We start from the raw sequence: 20,340 nt of genomic DNA on the forward strand, positions 1-20,340 counted from the left end.
ATTGCAACGAGGCGGGCAAGGAAAACCGTGTGTCCAGAGCAGAACTTTGGGCAGGAGGTCAAAACAAGCCCCAGATGTGTCCCACCATCCCTGTGCACCCCAAACCACTGTCCCCACACACACTTTCCAGAAAAGAATTTTCCCAGCAATAAGTGTGAGCTGTCACTGTAACAGCCTCCCATGGCTTGTGCCGCCTTGCGATTGAAGCTTCCATTAACTTGCATATCCCTTTTATTTTTTTCCTTTTTCTTTTTTCATTTTTTTTTTGCTTGAAGCTTTGCTCGCCTTAATTTGATTTCTTTTTTCTTAAGCGCTGCCGCCACCGCTCTTGTTTAATAAGTAGTTAATCAACTCTGCGGAGTTGCTGCAGCCCCACTGCTCCCAGCCATGCTAAAATGGGATGCTCTGATTAATTTCCCGCCCCCCCCCCCCGTTTGTTTGCCAGCAATTCATTCTGATAACTCCCCCCTGGTGACTCGGGGGTACAGGAATGAGTATTTCCATGGCACCGATGTTTTGCCCCATGGTTGGCTCTGGAGATGATACATTTCCTGGGTGAGGCTGGGGGTGATTTGGGTTGGAAGCACAGAGGGCTGGCCATAACTTTTTCTTGCCTGCAAGAGTAGCCTAGGAATGACAACAAAGAAACCCCTCTGAGGTAAGAAAACCCTATTCCTGCTATTTAAGGGGATATTTTGGCTAAGCTCTTGGGTTGTCCAAAATGGGGACGAGTGGTCTTCAATTTTTGCCTGCTCTTTGTTCTGTGTGCGTTTTCCCTTTGCTTTCTTGCTGCAGTCACTCTGCTATTCATAGGACTCTGCTCATCACTTTCTGCTCTTGCAAAGACCCTTTGTGCAGATGGAAATATTATTCTGGAATAGCAACAGCTAGAGACAACAGTTAAAGAATGGTAAGTGCTCGAAAAGAAAGCAAAACTAGGCTTGCTGCTAGAGCCCATATGGGAAAATCACGGCCATGATCCAATAGATCCCATCATGCAGTGCCCTTGCAGCATGAATAAGCTTCAGATTTGGAAAAGGGACTAAACTTGTCCTATTTTCATGTAGGAAAAGGTGAAATTGGTCAGTTGAGCAAGTTACGATCTATTATTCAGGATAACTTGGAAAGCTTTGCAATTTTTTTTCAGGGGGGAATGAGGTTCTATATAGCACTGGAGTAGCTAATTTTCTACAAAACCCCTGAAAGCCTACTTCTAAAGATAATAAAACTTGATCGGTTCACCTGGGTTTCCATTTTAATTCACTCTGAAAGAGTACTTAAGCCTCCCTCCCTGTTTGTGAAGACACCTACTCTACATGCTCGTAGCATGCCAAGATAATAGACCTAGGAGTTATAACTTGGTGATAAAAATAATGCATAGATAATGGAATAATTATCAAGTGCTTCCTCCGCGAATGCAAATCGAGGTTTTCCCTGTGTGCTGGTTTTCCCCCACGTACAGATTTTTACAGCCAGGCTTTTGACCAAGCTGAGACGTTGCGTGGAAAGGGAGCAAAGCAATTAACAGGCTTTGATAAGGCTGAATCTCCAGCCAAACCATTCTGCAAGAACAAGGAGGTGGAGGTAACCACGTGGCATGTAAGGGCTCTCCTCTATCAATGTGACTGCTAGGGAGATGGAAGCTCGTCTTTTGGCACAAAACCAGGGAGAAACCATCCATGGGAGTCTACTTAGTTTACCACTGTGCTAAGAACAAATTTCAATGACCCAGGACCAAAGCAACCATCAGCTGGTCTCTGTTATCCAGCTCTATCTTCTCAACTAAACATCATCATTTCTGCCATATTTCCTCCCTCTCCTGCTCCAAAAAACCCCTCAGGTTCTCAGAAAGTGTCCAAAAACTTCATGGTTGGCTTGAAGCTCAACTGAGGCTGCGGATGTAACTCTTGCTTCCATCTCAAACACTTATCTTCTCCCATCTGCATCCATTAGAGAAGAAAATGCAGGGTTGTTTTCAGAGTGCAGGGACATGCAATGGTATTCCCAAAGGTTTGTTATTTAGTGTTTTCTTTTCTGGGTGATTTCTGGCTATCTGAGACCCCCTGGGAATGCATCTCTGTGTTTTAAAGGGTAATGCTCTTAATATAAAGAGTGGTATTTAGGGGTTATGAGTATACTATACAGAAGAGTGTTGTTACAGTCATTTTTAATAAAGCCTTTATTCTAATAGAAATAGCACTTATAAAACTTAAATGAATCCATAGAGCTGGTGGGAAAAAGGACAGGATCTTTGCCAATTATTTTTCTTCAAAAATACTTCAAAGATTAAAAAAAAAAAAAAAAAGAATCAACCCACTCCATTCATTTATTTATGAATTAATAAAAGCAAGAGAGAAATAAGCAGTTAACATGCAGAGATTTTGAAACCCAGGGGGTATAGGGGATAATGTAGTCTGACCTTCTCCCTACCAGCAGCGGGTTTCAGGGAGGAACACCTCCAGCCACTGCTGCCGAGCTCCAGGGCTGCAGCCCAACCATTCTCCAAAGGGCTTGTCTACACACACAGGCCTGAAAACCCACATGTGGACACTTCTCAGTCAAAAAAACCCTCCTTTTTGGCTTTTTTTTCCTTTTTTTTTTTTTTCCTTTTACCTAAACGATAACTTAGGTGAATGACAAACTTTTTTTTCCCTACAAAAATATCTTCTGCAATTAGCTCTAGAAAAACTCTTGTGCTTTAAATTCTTTAATATTTATTAAACCTCTATGTTCAGACAGTATAAAGACCCCTCCATGTCGATTTGCAAAGCAGCAGATGAAGGCCCCATGTGCCTGGAGCATCTCTTGTAGCAGGCGCATCCCTTTCTCAGTGGGAGTCTCAGAGGAAATTAGTGCTATCCATATTGCGAGCAGGACGCGAGGGGTTTGACCTGCATTAAGTTCCCTTTCCTATGTTTGTTCCTTACAGCCGGACTTTGCAGTTCAAAAGTAATTCATAACCCTCTTGCCCTGACACACGAGAAAATACTGCAAACAGGCAGCATGTTTGCACTTAGTTTATCTCATAAAATAAATCAGATCCAGACTTTGCTGAACCCAATCAGTCTGTGGGATTCACTACTGCTGGGTGAAAGAAAAAATTAGCAAGATTCAATCTTTTTTTAAGAAAAAAACTTTTAAAGCAAAAAATCAGACAGATGTAAGGGACAAAATCCATATTCTGAAGGTTTTAAAAGCTGGAGAGGAGGGGAAATAAAATACATATGTGGCAATATTTTTTTTGAGAGGATCATATTTCCATTATATGCGATGATGGAGCTGTTTGCATTTGCTCGGAAGCAAAAGTGGATGCTCTTCGCATGGGATGCTTCTCTTGTCTGGCCTTGGAAATGCCTTTATGTGCATCCTGACCTCCACACTGAGACCAAGGACATGATACCTCTCCAGATTAGGATCAAAAAACCTCAAATGATGTTCTTAAAATGCGGTCAGCTTGGAAACCACAGCTGCAAATCCTTTCTACGGCGACTGAGACCTCTGGGTTAATTTAGAAGAAACTCAACTACAATGGTAGTGCAACAGAGCCCAATGTGCCTCAAAGGCGAGCTCAGCACTTTGGGCCACTCACTTGCTTTAAATTTCAAGGCAGAGGTAAAAATTTTAATGAAAGGGGAGAATGAGAGGCAGCATTGTTACCTGGACCTGAATCTTTTGTGTCTCCAACAAGAGATTTCGCTGAGATTGAACCCACACGTTGATAAGGCTCCCCCTTCTTAATGGCTTTATTCTCCTCCATGCTGCTGTAGATAACTGATTCCCACCAAAACCCTCTTTATTCTTCAAGCAGGGCTCATTTCCCACTACCTTTTTAGACCAGAAGGGCATGGAAAAATAATAAGCCCTGTGCACTGTGTTCAAGTTAAGAGCCGTGATTATCTTTCTGTAGTGCTGGAGTTGGTATTTTCATGACACTGGTGGTTTATTTTAAGTGCATCTCCTTTGAGGTGAGAAATGGGTGTTTACACTTGAAGTAGATGGAGAAGAGCAGTCAGGGTTGGTTAATCTTCCTGGGAAAGTGAGAGGCTGTGGCTGTGTGTGGGGGCATCCAATTTAAAGTCATTGAGTCTTTACCATAGGAGCATCACTCTTAAAGCCTAGATTGAAGGAGAACTTCAGCATCACCCCAGGGCTAGCCAAATAATGGCAAAAGAAATTCAGGCTGGCTTCGTAATACCCACCTGATTTAGTTTGTCAAAGTTGGGTTTGTAAAGACCCACTCTGGCTTCCGCACCTGCTTCTGGCTGCAAAACTGCATTAAGGAAAAGTCAATGAGAATGATATTTCAAGGTGTGTAAGACGCATTTCTCAAAGTGACTTTGGGAAGATGGATGGAGATCATAGGTTTTTCTTACTGTCATCCAGACGTGTGTCAGGACACCAAGTAGCACAGCAGAAATGGGTGATGAGGGGCAGATACAGCTTGCCCAGAGTTCAAAAACAAGTTGGTCATGTTTGTAGGTCATCTAGAGATCTCCTTAAAGACCTCTGTTGGCATCTTCATTGCATTTTTCTGGAGCAAAGAGCAAAACGACTTGAACTGCATCACCTCTCCGCACCATCTCATTCTCTTCTGCTTGCCATTAAAGTGTCAATATTTTGAGCCCTGTTTGATGACACTCCCAGGGTCCTCATGCCACCCGGGCTGAATCAACACCTGCCAATTCTGCACCGCCGGGGAGGGGAAGAGGGTGTCAACCTGGCTGAGATGCACAAAGACACTGCAATGATAATAAATTGGCTTGTCAAAGAGGAGGGCAGATTTGCTATTAATGGAAATAATAGTAGATTACATGGGCTTTTGTCACACAATATAATCAAAGGCAGGATCAAAGGAAGGGAATATAGCAAATGGTTAGCAGGCAAGACATGCTAATGAGATAAAAACGCTAGCCTTGCCACCTCTCTGAGCTTCAATCGAAGGATAATTGATACTAAATAATGTAATTTTGAGCTGTGGTGAAATGCACTTAAAACCAGCAGACAAGGCTGTGAAAATGTTTTAGTTTTTCTGTTACTCTGCTGTCATCTCCATCACTTTATTTTTTTTCTCTGTGTGGCAGCTGATTGTGTGTGTGGGAGCTGTTGGGGGAAGAGAGAATAAGTGAAAAAACCCTACTTTGGTGAAATACCGGTGCCTTTACACAGCTTTAACTTTGTGATGCAAAGCCCCTGGGTCTGCCTCTGTAGTAGGTCACCTCAATTCATCTGCATTTGGGTTTGTGCGGTGAGGACAGCCCGGCAGCGGCACTGGCACCGCTTGTTGTGAAGTCCCCAGGGATGGCACCGCTGTGTGGTGGTGGCTCTGCCACCTCCGCCGGCACCACGGTGCTCTTAAGCAGCAGCTTCAGCTGGCTCAAATAAAGGCTGCCGTTTCAACCTGCCACTTTAAATGCAATTTAAAGCTAACCGTGATTTAAATGTAAACTGATGCAGTTTAAATGATTCTCTAGCAGTAATGCAGTGAAGTGCAAGGGTCTGGCATGGTGTGGTGTCAGAGGGATGTTATTTTATTCCCTGAAGCCATGTTGGCTGAAGCTCTACTGCATTCCAGTCAGCTCTATCTAGCTCGAGGAATCCATGGTAGTCTAAAAGACTTCTGTAATGCCTGCTTTCTGGAAAAATAAAAATGCCAGACTAGACATATCTTAAATATTTCTTAGTACTTTCACATGGCCCTTCCTATGTATTTTAGGGCAACCCTAACCCTGACACTGTCTGATTTGAGACCTGCCATCCACGTTGGTGTTAGCAGCTCAAGAGAGACACAGATCTCCCTTCCTCCCTTGTAGGACTCATCTTTTTTTGTTTCCCAACCTATTGTGGTACATGAAGATGCATCCATTATAGTTGCAAGTACCAGCTCAAAGGGCTCTTCAATCACCACCCAACGAACCCAGCTGTCAGCACAAACTCACCAGAGAGCATCTGGAGAGGGTTAGCAGATCGGGACGGTGTTGTAAAGATTTGAAAGCAGTGAGCAGCGCAGGAAGATGGATACTGCCTGGGGACAGCACAAGAAGAAGCCGTGCTTGGGGCAGAGCTGGTCCAAGGAGCCATTTAATCCAGCCCAGAAGATCCCGCATGTGGAGAAGCTTGCTCAGGAATCGCAGGCTTAAAGCAATGACAGCGTACACCAAGGTATGAGCATCCCAACAGGGAAAAGCTGTAAATTAAAAAATAGAGAGTTATCATCCTCTGAGGAACATCCTTTTGGAACTGGAGGGAGAAATATTCATCCTTCCCTCCAGTTAATGACAATCATCAGTTCCCATCAGGCTTTGCTGGGGTAGACTCCTTGAGTACATCCACATTTTTAACATGTTGGAATTGCAGCAGGGGTCTGGGAGTATGAAGATACACAAGTGCTTTGCTGAGTGTGGGTGGAGGAGAGATTTTCCGGGGTCCAGTAATGGCTGCAAAGGCCATCAGTAGCGCAGCTGATCTGTGCAAGCCTATCCCTTGCTGCCAAGGTAGGAAGAGCTCTGTGACAAATACAATGAATGACAAGCTAAAAATAAAAATTATTTTGGTGGTTGCAGATCTGATTTTTTTTTTTCTACTTAGAAGTTCCTTGTGGCAAAATTAATCAAATCAGGATGTTCCCCAGAAACTTTTTGGTTTGTTTATTTATTGCAATGAGTTCTGCTAAGCAGCTTCCCTGCAGAAAGAAGACTGTTCTCTGTCACAGAAAATAAATAATGAAAAATAAAGGATCTTTTCTCCTGCATTGTCAACCCCTCTTTGCTGACTGATTCCAAAGGCAATTACCAAGACTAAATTAAGACTAATTTTGCAGATCTCTTCTGAAGAACCTTGGAAGTACTTTTTCACGTAAAGGTGTCCTGGGGGGTTAGAGAACACAGGAGAACATATGAGATCCAGGTTCGTGTAACGTATGGCTTCAGTACTTGGCTCATTGCTACATCAATGTGAGGAGATGACGGAGGGATAATAAATGGGCCCTGCTCAGTTAGACTTTCAGAAATACCAGCAAAATCTGAATTCCAGTGCACTCTTGAATGCAGCCACTAACCTGCCTCCCGCCTTGTCTTTTGAAGCTTGCTGACCCCTATATGCTGAATTCCTCTCCTAGGACGCATTAAAATTAAAAGCCTTTTCCTCTGTCCTGACTCCTTGGCGAACACTGCTACATCCTCTTCTTCTCGCCTCCTTCTCCCTTGGTGCTAAATAAACTAACTGTTGGTTTTTGTGCCCTGTTTTCCCTGTGGTCAAAGGCTGAGGCTGCAGCTTGTGTCCCACATAGCCAGACCAACTTTCAGCTCACCTTCTTGGATGCTGCTAAAGGCAGAGATTGGCACAGGCTGCAAAGCCAACCACCACTGCTGTCAGCACACACTCGAGCTCATGTGTCTCTGCCTACATCTGTTATAGAGATGGACCCTAAGAAACTTCTCTTCTGCAGACACTCAACATCTCCTGTTGAGTGTTGGGGTGGAGGTCAATGAGCAGAGATGCTGAAATACTAAACTGGAGTTTGATGAAGCCAGCACCTTCTTAAAATTGGGTCCAAGCTGTCACATGAGCTATTTTCACATTGGAACCATATTTCCCAAGGATTGGAACCATATTTCCCAAGGATCCCTTGGGAGACGGTCCTGAAGGGTGTAGGGGTCCAGGAAGGCTGGGCGCTCCTTAAGAAGGAAGTGTTAATGGCTCAGGAGCAGGCAGTCCCCAGGTGCTCTAAGAGGAGCAGGCGGCAGAGAAGACCACCCTGGCTGAACAGGGAGCTTTGGCTGCAACTCAAGGAGAAAAGGAGAGTTTACAGCCTTTGGAGGAAGGGGCTAGCCACTCACAGTGATTACAAAGATGCTGTGAGGCTATGCAGGGCCGAAATCAGGAGGTCCAAAGCCCAGCTGGAAATTAATCTAGCTTCAGCAATCAAAGATAACAAGAAATGTTTCTATAAGTATGTCAATAGCAAAAGAAAGACCAGGGAGGGTCTCCATCCCCTGCTAGATGCTGAAGGAAACTTGGTAACAAGTGATGAGGGGAAGGCTGAGGTCCTTAATGCCTTCTTTGCCTCAGTCTTTAATAACAAGACTAGTTGTGTTGAGGGAATCCAGCCCCCTCAGCCAGATGATAGAGACTGGGAAAACGACCCCCCCGCAATCCAGGAGAGAGTCAGTGACCTGCTACACCACATAGACACACACAAGTCTATGGGGCCAGATGGGATACACCCGAGGGTGCTGAAGGAGCTGGCTGGGGTGCTCGCCAAGCCGCTTTCCATCATTTACCAGCAGTCCTGGCTGACCAGGGAAGTCCCGACAGATTGGAAACTGGCCAATGTGACGCCCATCTATAAGAAGGGTCGGAAGGATGATCCGGGAAATTACAGGCCTGTCAGCTTGACTTCGATACCCGGGAAGCTGATGGAGCAGCTCATCCAGAGTACCATCTTACAACACATGCGGGACAACCAGGTGATCAGGCCCAGTCAGCATGGGTTTATGAAAGGCAGGTCCTGCTTGACAAACCTGATCTCCTTCTACGACAAAGTAACCTACTTATTGGATGAGGGAAAGGCTGTGGATGTAGTTTACCTTGACTTTAGCAAGGCCTTTGACACCGTTTCCCACAACATTCTTCTGGCGAAACTGGCTGCTCGAGGCTTAGATGATCGCACACTTTGCTGGGTAAAAAACTGGCTGGATGGCCGGGCCCAGAGAGTTGTGGTGAACGGAGTTAAATCCGGTTGGAGGCCGGTCACGAGTGGTGTCCCCCAGGGCTCGGTTTTGGGGCCACTCCTGTTCAACATCTTTATTGATGACCTAGACGAGGGGATCGAGTGCACCCTCAGTAAGTTTGCAGACGACACCAAGTTGGGTGGGAGTGTTGATCTGCTTGAGGGTAGGGAGGCTCTGCAGAGAGACCTGGACAGGCTGGAGCGATGGGCCAAGGCCAACTGTATGAAGTTCACTAAGGCCAAATGCCGGGTGCTGCACTTGGGTCACAACAACCCCCAGCAGTGCTACAGGCTTGGGGAGGAGTGGCTGGAGAGCTGCCAGTCAGAGAGGGACCTGGGGGTGTTGATTGACAGCCGGCTGAACATGAGCCAGCAGTGTGCCCAGGTGGCCAAGAAGGCCAATGGCATCCTGGCTTGCATCAGAAATAGCGTGGCCAGCAGGGACAGGGAAGGGATCTTACCCCTGTACTCGGCACTGGTGAGGCCGCACCTTGATTACTGTGTTCAGTTTTGGGCCCCTCACTCCAAAAAGGCCATTGAATGACTCGAGCGTGTCCAGAGAAGGGCAACGAAGCTGATGAAGGGTCTTGAGCACAGGTCTGATGGGGAGCGGCTGAGGGAACTGGGGTTGTTTAGTCTGGAGAAGAGGAGGCTGAGGGGAGACCTCATCGCCCTCTACAACTACCTGAAAGGAGGTTGCAGGGAGCTGGGGATGAGTCTCTTTAACCAAGTAACAAGTGATAGGACAAGAGGGCATGGCCTCAAGTTGCGCCAGGGAAGGTTTAGACTAGATGTCAGGAAGTATTTCTTTACAGAACGGGTTATTAGGCAGTGGAATGGATTGCCCAGGGAGGTGGTGGAATCCCCATCCCTGGAGGTGTTTAAGAGTAGGGTCGATATAGCGCTGAGAGATATGGTGTAGATGGGAACTGGCGGTACTAGGTTAATGGTTGGACTAGATGATCTTCAAGGTCCTTTCCAACATAGTTGATTCTGTGATTCTGTGATTCTGTGTACCTCCTGGATGTAAAGGAAAGAGAGAAAAATGGGGTTTGAGATGGGATCAAACTCCTGTGCTTGACCTGTCTGCATTAAGACTTAGAGCGGCCTCCCAGGACTTAAAGGGGCTACAGGAAAGGTGGGGAGGGACTCTTGATCAGGGGGTGTGGGGTTAGGATGAGAGGTAACAGTTTTAAACTGACAGAGGGGAGATTTAGATGAGATCTAAGGAAGAAATTCTTCCCTGTGAGGGTGGTGAGGCCCTGGCACAGGTTGTCCACAGAAGCTGTGGCTGTCCCCTTCCTGGAAGGGTTCAAGGCCAGGTTGGACGGGACTTTGGGCAACCTGGGCTAGTGGAAGGTGTCCCTGCCCGGGGCAGGGGGGTGGAACTAGGTGGTCTTCAAGGTCCCTTCCAACCCAAACCATTCTGTGGTTCTATGATTAAGGCAAGTCAATGTCATAAACTCCTCATTTCTGGATAACACAATTGTATTTGCAGGTTTGCTTTTTATAGATACCTTCATCTCCTTTAATCATTAAAAAAAAAGGAAGGCAAAATGTACCATGTAAATCCAGTGAGGTTCTTGTGCTCTGCTTTGACGATTGCTACCCATTTGAAGTGTCAGCGCACATATGCTTAGAGAACATGTGAATGTCAGCACTTTTTCACATGAGATGTTTTGGTCAAGGTTTTGCATACACTGAAGTGTCTATATTTCCCAGAACAGAAGGATTAGTTTCCTGGGCATCTGATTAGATGGTTGTGGTTGTTATGGGGATGATGAAGGTAATTAATTTATGACAATATAAGAAAGGATCCAAGTAGTTTATTCCATTTATAGCCTTCTGCATGTGTACAGTGTGTGCGTTTAAGACACATCACACATAACGGAAGTGTGAACTACCACCAGCCACATTTCAGCTGTTCTTGGTAAAAGGACCTGATAAGGTTCAACAGCCTTTTACCACTCTTACCAAGGGTAAGAGAGTCACAGAGTCTGGGGTTCATTTTCTGGGGAAAAAAAAAAATGGAAAAAATGGTTCAACTCAGGCCAGAACAAGAAGATATTGTCTCTTCCTGAGTTCCCAGTTGATTTGGAGTGGAAGTGGTGAATCTTTTTAAAAATTCTTCCTCTGCCCCTTCTTCCATTCCATTTTAATCTATTCTGAAGTGAAATAATAGCACTGCAAACCAAAAAGCCAGAAGCTACATTTTAATGGTGTTAAAATAAAACATTTTGAAGCAGTTGATGTCTTCCTTGCATTGTTTCTGTCTATAAGGCTTCAGTGGTGGCTTGCATTCAGAATGAGTGGTTTTTTGGGTCTACCCAAGAGGGCATTTCCTAGTAAATCTACTACTGTCTGGAAGAAAAAAAAAAAAAAAAAAAAAAAACAACAAAATAACTACTGCCCAGGTCTCATTCTCAATGTTTTCTATTTGCTTTTATGAGTAGAGCTAAGAGCTGGAGGACAACAGTTGTTGCACTGGCTCTGCTCAATCTGTGGGAGAGAAACTGAGGTGAGAATTTTATATAACTTGCCCATGGTCATACAGCAGATACACTGCCAGACGATGGCTGGGCAAGGTATATTTAGAAATGAGTTAAATAGAGCATTCCACCACCTGGGATGGGAGCAACGGCTCCAAGTGCTGCTTGAAATCACATGTGTGGGCTCACAGTGGCTGCCATCCCCCACAATTCCTTGCATGGAGATGAGTGGAAAATGGATGGAGATACTTGAGGCGTCCTTGCTCCTTGTTTGCTCTCCAGACGTTTTCCAGGCGTCTCATCTGACACAATGCTCGGATGGAGAAACTTATGACAGCCTGAACCTCCTCCAGTTTTGACATTGAGGAACTTTCTTTACAGAATAAAGTGTCCTGTAGGAAATGTTTTCAAGCCGTGGGAGTTGAAACAGAGATTAAACATAAAAGAAAGATAAACTGCTGTGTCTTAGAAATGTGATATCTGTGCTGAGCCCATGTCTAATGAAGTGATTCGTGTAAAGCTTCCCTGGAGAGGCGGTGAATATTGCTGCTCTTCCAACCCAACACTGGAGTCAGCAGCTTTGAATATCAGCTTTATTCCTTGGAAATAAGGAGTTAAGAGGGTGATGCTGTGAAGTGATGATGGCTAGGAAAGATCCCAGAGTCAGGGACAATTCAGTGCTGCTAATAAATTCCTCTTTCTTTCCCTCCCCATCCCCACTGAAGGCTTCTTGGTTGGAGTGAGATTGTCTGTAAGCTACCGCTTGTGCATCATTCTCCAGAGCCTTTTTTACCTGCTTGTTTGCTCTTTTTTAGCATACATTTTGAAGGTTTCTGGATAAGCCTGTGTTTTATTGATCCGGCCACTCTCAGCTCCTTTTCTCCAGCCCTTCATTAAAGCTGGGATCACACTTTCTGAAGGTGTCCCTCAAGACTTCTTGCTTGTGGAAACAATATGATTATGGCTAAGGCTGTTGGACTTGAGAACCACACTTCATATTTCCTTTTTTGTTTAGTGCAGAGATACTCTATTTAACATAGATTTTTTTTTTTTCACACTTGTTTTCCTCTGGCCTTCAGAGCGGGGAGGAAAAAGAAGGCTCTCAAATTTTCTTTGTTGGCTTCATTGATTAGTGTATTTTGGGTTTCATGTCATTTCTTTAAAAACAAATTTATGAGAGATGGGATCTTCTGGGTTTTTCCTTTAAAGTGAAAAAGGCCATGTTAATTAACCATCCTCATTATGACAAGCAGTGCTAAGGACTGAGTGAAGAATTTGTTCTGTTCCTGTCTGTGTGTGGGAGTTTGTATGATAAGGATACTCCGATGCACATAATACAATCATTGTAATGTCTTCAGACTGTTATGTAAACTGAATAGCATGTCACTCTCTTCCTTCTTCTCTATTAAATTAAATGAACTGAAGTTTGAAAGGAAAGGTGGAAATTAACTCTTTAAATACTGGACTCCAACGTTCAAAAAAAAGTCCATCAAAGTTTTCTCTGCCCTCTAAAAGAAAGTGCTCAGAGTTACCTAAAACAAATATTCATCAGCTGAAAAAAGCCAGAGCTTCCTTTATGTTTTTAAACCCTTTTTGTTCTGTTCATTTGGGCAAGGTGTCTCATTTGAAAAACACCTGCACTCATTTAGAAAGGAATGAATCAGGATAATAAATAGTACCCCCTTGCCATTCATTGAACCGAGAACACTTGAATTTTATTTTTTTTTCTCTCTCCAACTGTTATAAAATAGACCAAAAGAGGGCTATTTTAGATCAATAATCTTTTTTTTTCCCCTCTCCCTTGATATTCCAGGTCATCTGGCAAATGGAGAATTATTCTTTGCACAGTTCTAAAAAGCTCCCGTTATCACCCATCTGAGACAGCCACTTGCCCCAGATAAGGGAACCGCTGTCTGAGTGAATGGGTAATAAAGCGAATTGTTTTTGGAACAAGCAGCCGTCAGGTTTGCCCTTGACGGTACCTTCTTCCTCACTGTATCCCAGCCCCACGTTTGGATGCTTCGGCACAGAGATGAGCAGCCCTTGGTTCCTCCGGGTTCCCTTTATTCACGTTTTTTCTGCTCTCTTTCAGCCCAAGCCGTTCATGCCGTGCTGCTCCGTGTCAGAAATTCATTAACTAACTTTGCATTTTGATGGTAGACGTGGAAATGCCATCTGCTACCCAACGGCTGTGCTTTCTCATCTGCCCAAATCCTGCCAAACCCCGCCAATGTCACTGAGATTGGTTGAGCTGCTACTCGCTTTCCTGTTATTAGCAAATTAAGATACACTTCCCGCTGTTGATTTCCTCATCTAAACACTGTGCTGGGAACAGAAATAACCCTATTACTGGGCCAGGATATAATTTAGCCATAACACTAATCTTTGCTGGTCTGAGACGGGGTGTTATTCTGCATCTGTTGTTATTCTCCATAGTCCTTATTCCTAAAGCTGGGGAAATACATTTCCTTATCAAACAGCTTCATTTAAGTCTAATTAGATAGAGGCCCACAGGTGACTCAGTCTAATATCCTCCCCTCTGTCGGCACTACCTTAAGTACCCCAGGACGTGTGCTTGAGGAAGTCTTACTGCAGGAAAAAAGCTCAGCTCCAGCAGAGAAAAAGTCAGTTTATTCGTGCATCCTTCTGTGCTAAACACGGGCCAGGCAGCGATTTCCACGCTGATAGGGAGCATTGGATACCATGAGGAATAGCACTGGAGTCATGATGGGCTTCCCGTCGAGCAAGATACAGCTCGGGGTAATGGCACCAGCTTCTGCCTCCTCGTAAAGATCCAAGATCCTGATCAGTGCCAAGAGGCAGGGGGAAAAGTAAGAAATTCAGAGCAGGATTTCTGATGATTTGGGGAGGGATTTACAGGGCTCTTGTTCCTTTCTCAAGGTGCCAGAGGTTGGTAAGTTATGAGGGGAGGATTTTCCTAAAGAGTGAGATTTGCTTGGCCATGCTTCAGGGTCAGCCCGTGTCTGGAAGGTCTCCTTGAGATAAGTTGATGCATCTCCTCCAAAGAGAGGTCAGCCCTTGGCCACTGCAGCTTATGGCTGTCTAGTTTTTGGATGCCTTGAGGACGGTGTTCATCCAGGTAACAGAAGGACAACATGACTTTTAGATAGGGAAATCAATGCCCCCAATATGGTACTGCTCCTCTTTGGCTCTCGAACTAAGTTAAATGGGTACATTAGGCTTAGACAACCTGCTCTTGGACATCTGTTAGCAGAGATGCTGGTGGGAGGAAGGACTCAATGAAATTGGGCAGTAACTACCCCCCCAGCCTTCCTTCCCCATTTTTCATGAGCTGGATCATTTTTACCCACTCAATCCCTGTCCATCATTGCAGTGCTCTCCTGCACCAGGGTATTACTGCAGACAGGTTGCAGAGAGTTTGGAAAGGTAAGAGGAGCTGGTAATTACCTCATTTGCATTCTTTTCCTCCCTAAAATGGACTGAATAATGACTTCATGTGAGTACAGCACAATTAGCAGGAGGAAAGCTCGCAGGTGCCATCTGGGAATGTCACCCACATCGGTGACTTTAGATAAAGAGGAGGGTTCATCTCCCTCAAATCGCATCTGAAATAATCAGAATTTCAGTTATCTGGCTCCTTGGAGGGTCTGATTTCACCTCGTGGAGACTCACGTGTCCCTGAGCAGATCCCAGCGCATCATGGGGACCAGAGGGATGTGGTGCTCCGTCCCCATCCACGTGCAGTTCTTGGCAGTGAGGACTGTCGTCCCGTCAATATAATTAGAGAAGGCAGAGAAAGGAAGGGTTTGTTATGAGAAATGACCAAGAATGAGAGTCAGGTCTCTCAAAAACACGTGACTCCCGTTTTCAATCCCTTGTCACAAAGCCAAGACTTGTAAGTTCTGCACAAACACATTCACAGCTTTCATTTGACTATCTCATTTTCTTGTATCGACCCAGAAGGGTTTTGGGAACTCGGTGAAATCAGTGCTTTTCTGTGAATTGCTTCAGCCTCAAAGAAGCTGCAATTTCCAGCATTCCCCAGCACACAGAGGAAACCTGAATATTGCTGCTGGAAGGGTTTGAGGTTCTTGAATCCATTTGGATTATTTAGCAGATGCAAAAGGGCTGCCCTGAGTGCAGGCAAAGGAAGCGGACACAGATCACAGAGGCCACCCCTGGCAGAGGCAGGATTTCTCCTTGGAGACACAGCTGAGGTCAAAGCAACCTTTACCCCCTGCAGAACTCAATTAGCAAAAACCAAGAGTAAAATGAAAGGCATGAGAAAAAAACCTGACCCTGCTCGCAGCGTTGTGGCATGGGTTATCAGCAGCATAACTCGGTGCAGGGTCATTGTGGTGGGTGCAAGCGTGCCAGTGTGTATCAGTCAGAAGCCAGCCTGCTCTGCCTCCAATGACTTCCAGTCGACTTGATTTTTATTCTTATTTTAGCCCAGGCAATGCTCACAAAACTTCCTTGGGGGCTTCAACTGAGCTGTGAATTCGTCGGACACTTACAGCTATTCCCAGTGCTGGAGGCAGCTGCTTTGCTGCTCCGGCGCCCTGCAGCAGCGAGGCAAGAGTTGAACTGCAAAGCACCCTCGGCAGGGAGCCAGGAAGATAAATCCAAATTCCCCCATACCCCCTGGCACCCATCTGCCCAGCAAAGCCACCCACGATGGGGCGAGGGGAGCTGCAGGAGCCGAATCACTGCTGATTCCCTGCCAGGCTCCTGTGGGATGCTCGATGTTGATTGCTCACACGGGCTTCCAGTCTCCAAAGCGAGATGCCTCTCAAGGCTCTTTTAAATCCCAAGTGTTGCTTCAACCTTGTCCTTCCAAGCAGCCACCTCCATCGGTGAAAGAGCTGTCTCCCATCAGTGCTCTCTCCTGCTTCCTCGCCGCTCCCGGCTACTGATCCAGGTCTCCTCCAGCGATAATTCTCCGAGGTCGCTGGATCAAGCGAAGCAATTTAGAATAAATTGTGGTCGCTTCAGACTTTTACATTAAACTCTGAACTTTGGGAGCTTCACTGCACTGAAACTGTTGTAGATGCGCACCCGGGGGGGATTTGTATTTATATCCAAAGCGCTCCTTACTGCGCAATCTGCAGAGGCTAAGGAGATCAGCGGGAAGGAGGGGAGAGTGGGGGAAGCCAGGAATATGACTTTGGCCTTTCTTTCCTCTTTTAAAACCCAAAGGCAACTCTGAGCTTAATGGCCTCTGCTCGCACAAGAGGCCAGCAGAAGGCCACTGCGTGGTCAAAAAAGGCCTCTAACGGGGGTTTCTGCTTTGCAGAGTCTGTCTCTGAAATTCTTTTCTGCAGTTTGTTCAATATGGCTATAGCAGGAGGCCAGGTCCCTGCTCAGTGTTGCTGCCATTGAACGTCTCTTTGATCTCCTCAAAGTGTAGAGAAGGTGGGGAGGACCTCCAGGGACCCCAAAAAGCAAAAGATAGGGGAGAAGATATGAGCTCAGATAAATCTCTAAACTTCAGCAACAGCATTCAGCTTGCTTTTACTTTTGAGGGGTAGAGAGAAGGAGACTAAAAGCAATTATTTAGGGATATTTCATCTTGGCATCTTCTGAAATACATTTTTAATTCTATAATTAATTCTATAAAGAAGCTGAAAAATCACAGTTTAGTCACTCTTTTCTTTCCAGTTTGCTGAAATGCCTTGGATCAGCCCTAAGTGAATCTCACTCGAAGCTCTGGAAAACTTTAAATATTATTGGAAGGAGTTTATTCTGCATGCCTCTTGCCCAACTCACTGCTAGAGCCCCAGCATCCCCTCACACATAGTACGGGTGTGTCTGGATTTAAGTGATGATGGAATTAGAGTCCATCTCCACAACATGCCCATCTGCTGCCGGTTCAGTGACCTACATGAGGTGAAATGAGATGTGCTGGTCTCTATCCAACTCCCAGAGCCAGCACGTTGCCCCATCATAAGCATAAAGGAGTGTTGCCCAGCCTCAGTGATGTAAAATCCCATTGTGACAGGCATGAGAGGAACCTTTTCGCTCCCTATATTGTAATTCAATCACGTTTCAGGCTGGGTTTTGCGTATGTGAGCCAGAAAACTTACAGAAAATGGAAATAAAAAATCATACAGGAGATTTATTCCCATTCACCTGGATCCAGATGCTGTTTTATTTTAGGAAAACTCCAAATATTGTGAACTTGGTGATGCTTGTGCATCCATGGCTTACATCCCTAATAGAATTTGCAGACCTACAGATGTACTTTTCTTTCCTCATATTCCCAACCCATGCCTCTTAGACCAGATGGAAAGTTTACCCTTCCCAGTCTAGTGCTATCTCTGCATGTAAATGAAGAAATTTGAGCTTAAAACCTGTCAAGCCAACACCTTCCCCCAGGATTAAATTGACTTTGAAAGTGTATGCTTCAAAAAATACCCAAACAAACAGGAAAAAATCCCAAAAGGAAAAGAATTAATAACTGCAGTGTTTTCTAATATGCACACTAAACAACTCCTTAAATCTAAATGAAATCTATATTGCATTCATTTTCTATTTTTGAGCTGAAACTGGGCTAGTTTGGCTCCACATTCATTCAAATTTCATGCTTCTCCTTTGAACCCGACTTATCGGAAATGTTCGCTTTCTTTTTTTCTCCCAGTTGCCTTACGGTGGGGTTTCGAAACTCAAATCAAAGCAACAGCCTACACAGCAGGAAAGAAAATGACTTTTCTGTGTCCTTGTCCCCCTGTACGCATTTTTGGGCACAATGCTCTCTGATGGCCAGGATTTGGGTATCACCCTCAGTGGGGACCCAGCCTACTGAAATCCTACTCTGTTCCATGGGCCAGGGGGAGAAATCTCAGCTTTGGGTGTTTTGAAGAGTGTTATCGGATGAATACAATCTGCCAGTCACATCACTGCTGGGGATTTATTCCCGTACCTGTGAAATTTGCATCTGTGACAACAGGATTTGGTAAATTTGGTGTATTTAATCTCCCTTCCACACTGGGCTTGATCTCTTCTAATGGATGTGTATTTTTGCCTCTTTCAGTGTAAAAAAGGAAGATGTTACCTATTTGAAATGGTTTTCATTACCTCCATAGGCAATGCAGGGGATCTGCACACACCGACCATCCTTCATGTCATCTTCAGTTTGTTAGGAAGGGGATTAGGAAGACGTTTCCTGTCCCGTTCAGGTATTGCTGGGACATTTTTGCCACCAGCCACCACTTTGCAGCATTGAGAAAAACAAACCTGGGATGTTTTCCCAGTGGATTTTGTTCCATTCAGTTTGCTGATACAAAACGCAGCACTTTGGAGCAGACATTTGGAGTTGTGGCTCCAAAGAGCACCAAAATGTCATCATTTTCTGCTCTCTAGAGGTATTTATGTGAGTGCTTCTGTGGTGTTGGTGGCATCCCCATGGCAGCACCACAGGCAGGGGATCTGCCATGCTATGTGAAGGACCGTCAAGACCATCACCAGATTTTCTCTGAAATTGCCCAAACTGGTTCCAAAATTTGGTGGGAAGCCAGCAGACAGACAGACATCCTGTGCACCGCCATGAGCAGGATTGAGGGGGAAAACCCTGCAAGATCCCTGATGGACCAGAGAGGGCAACCACAGAGACGATATTTATTTAAATTATCCGTGGCTCGCGGGGCTACGAGCAGCGCCTGTGTCCTGAGGACACAATTAGAAATACAAGCCTGAGCAAAGGAGCAGATGGACAGCAGTTGTTTTGCTGTCTGCCTGCACCTGCCAAATGAGCTTTCTTCCCCAAGCCGCAGAGGTTTCCAAGTGCTCTTGAAAGCAGAAGGAGTTGACAAGCTGGCTGCTGCCTCCCCATGCCGCTGACGTGATGGAACCAGATTTGGGGAGCAGTGTTGGGGAAGATCATTGGAGCTGCGTTTGTTCCTTGGAGGGGCTAGATACTGGGGGGGAAAAGGGTTTGAGATGTGGAAGAAGAGGTGCCTTGAAGACCTGAACCTGAAAACCCTCTCATGTAACAGCATCGAGGCGTGGAGGGCAATTCCCACCACAATATTCAAGCCTGCTTTCATATGCACCAGGGAGAATTTAGCAAGTCTGAGACTATTTATTCTCCCACAGGTTGATTTGCTCATCCCCAGAGGTCTTGGCTTCCCCTCCTGCAAAAAAAACAACATCCTAAACCATCATGGGCTATTTCTGCAGACATTTCCATGCAAGCCCTGGCCCTGCTGAAGCGGGTTTTGTTATCAGCTTAGTAGGGCCAAGACTTCAATTCATCCTTGCAATAAACTAGAGAAATGCTGTTGGTCTTGCGTTTTCTAATTAAACAAGGGTTTTTTTCTCATAGAGGGGGCCATTTGCTAGCCCTCAGATAGCCGCCTGGCCTCAGCATGTGGAATTACAGATACTGCCAGTGCCTATTAGCTGTACAAATCTTTGCATTGATAACTAAGGGAGAGATTTATGTCTTAAAATGAGAAATACTATCCCCAACAACAAAATTGAGCCCGTGGATCAATCCAAATCAGAGTCCGACGATGAAGTAAATGAGGCAATTGGCATTAATTGGCATCTGTGTCATTTTAACAGCCTGCCAGGAGTGCTGGGCCAGAGGGATGGAGCTTCTCCCTTGCCCTTGGGGGGCTCCTGGCCAAGGTTGAGCCATTCTGGCAAGTTATTGGGGAATTTTTGTGGAGTTTCCTCGGTGGCGCGTTCTGGCACCTTCAAGGAAATAAATCAAAAATTTACTTGCAGGGCTAAATGTGCTTTAGAAAACAGCCTCTCGCTTTTGCATACCAATTGGCTAATAAGCCACAAACTGGATTTTCTCAGATTAATTCCCATACACCTAATTTACTTGCTGCTTTTTATCTGGCAACCTTCTATCCCTGGGCTGGTAGTGGCAGCCACAGGCAGGACTTCTCTAAATGCAGCCACTCAGGGGGCATCATCATGCCATATCCTTCCTAACACCCCAAAAAGTCAAGACCTTGTGCAAGATCTTCTGGGCCTGTACCCCAACATAATATTCAACCTGAATGTCCATCATGTATTTTTAAAGGAATAACTGCTCTGCTGCTTTTATTTGCATAGGTGTACCCGAGACCCCATTTCTTGGGATGCCCCTGGTTGAGCTGTACAAACTGTCAGGGAGCTGGGGATGTC

General features: G+C 45.3%; 1 long non-coding RNA gene across 1 annotated transcript in view; it reads left to right on the forward strand.

Annotated features, from left to right (window-relative positions):
• Window positions 1-20,340, forward strand: part of LOC141933817 (uncharacterized) — a 94,805-nt gene that overhangs the window by 21,930 nt on the left and 52,535 nt on the right. The window lies entirely within an intron of this gene.

Source organism: Strix aluco, chromosome 23 (genome assembly GCF_031877795.1).
Source record: "Strix aluco isolate bStrAlu1 chromosome 23, bStrAlu1.hap1, whole genome shotgun sequence".
NCBI classification, from domain to species: Eukaryota; Metazoa; Chordata; class Aves; order Strigiformes; family Strigidae; genus Strix; species Strix aluco.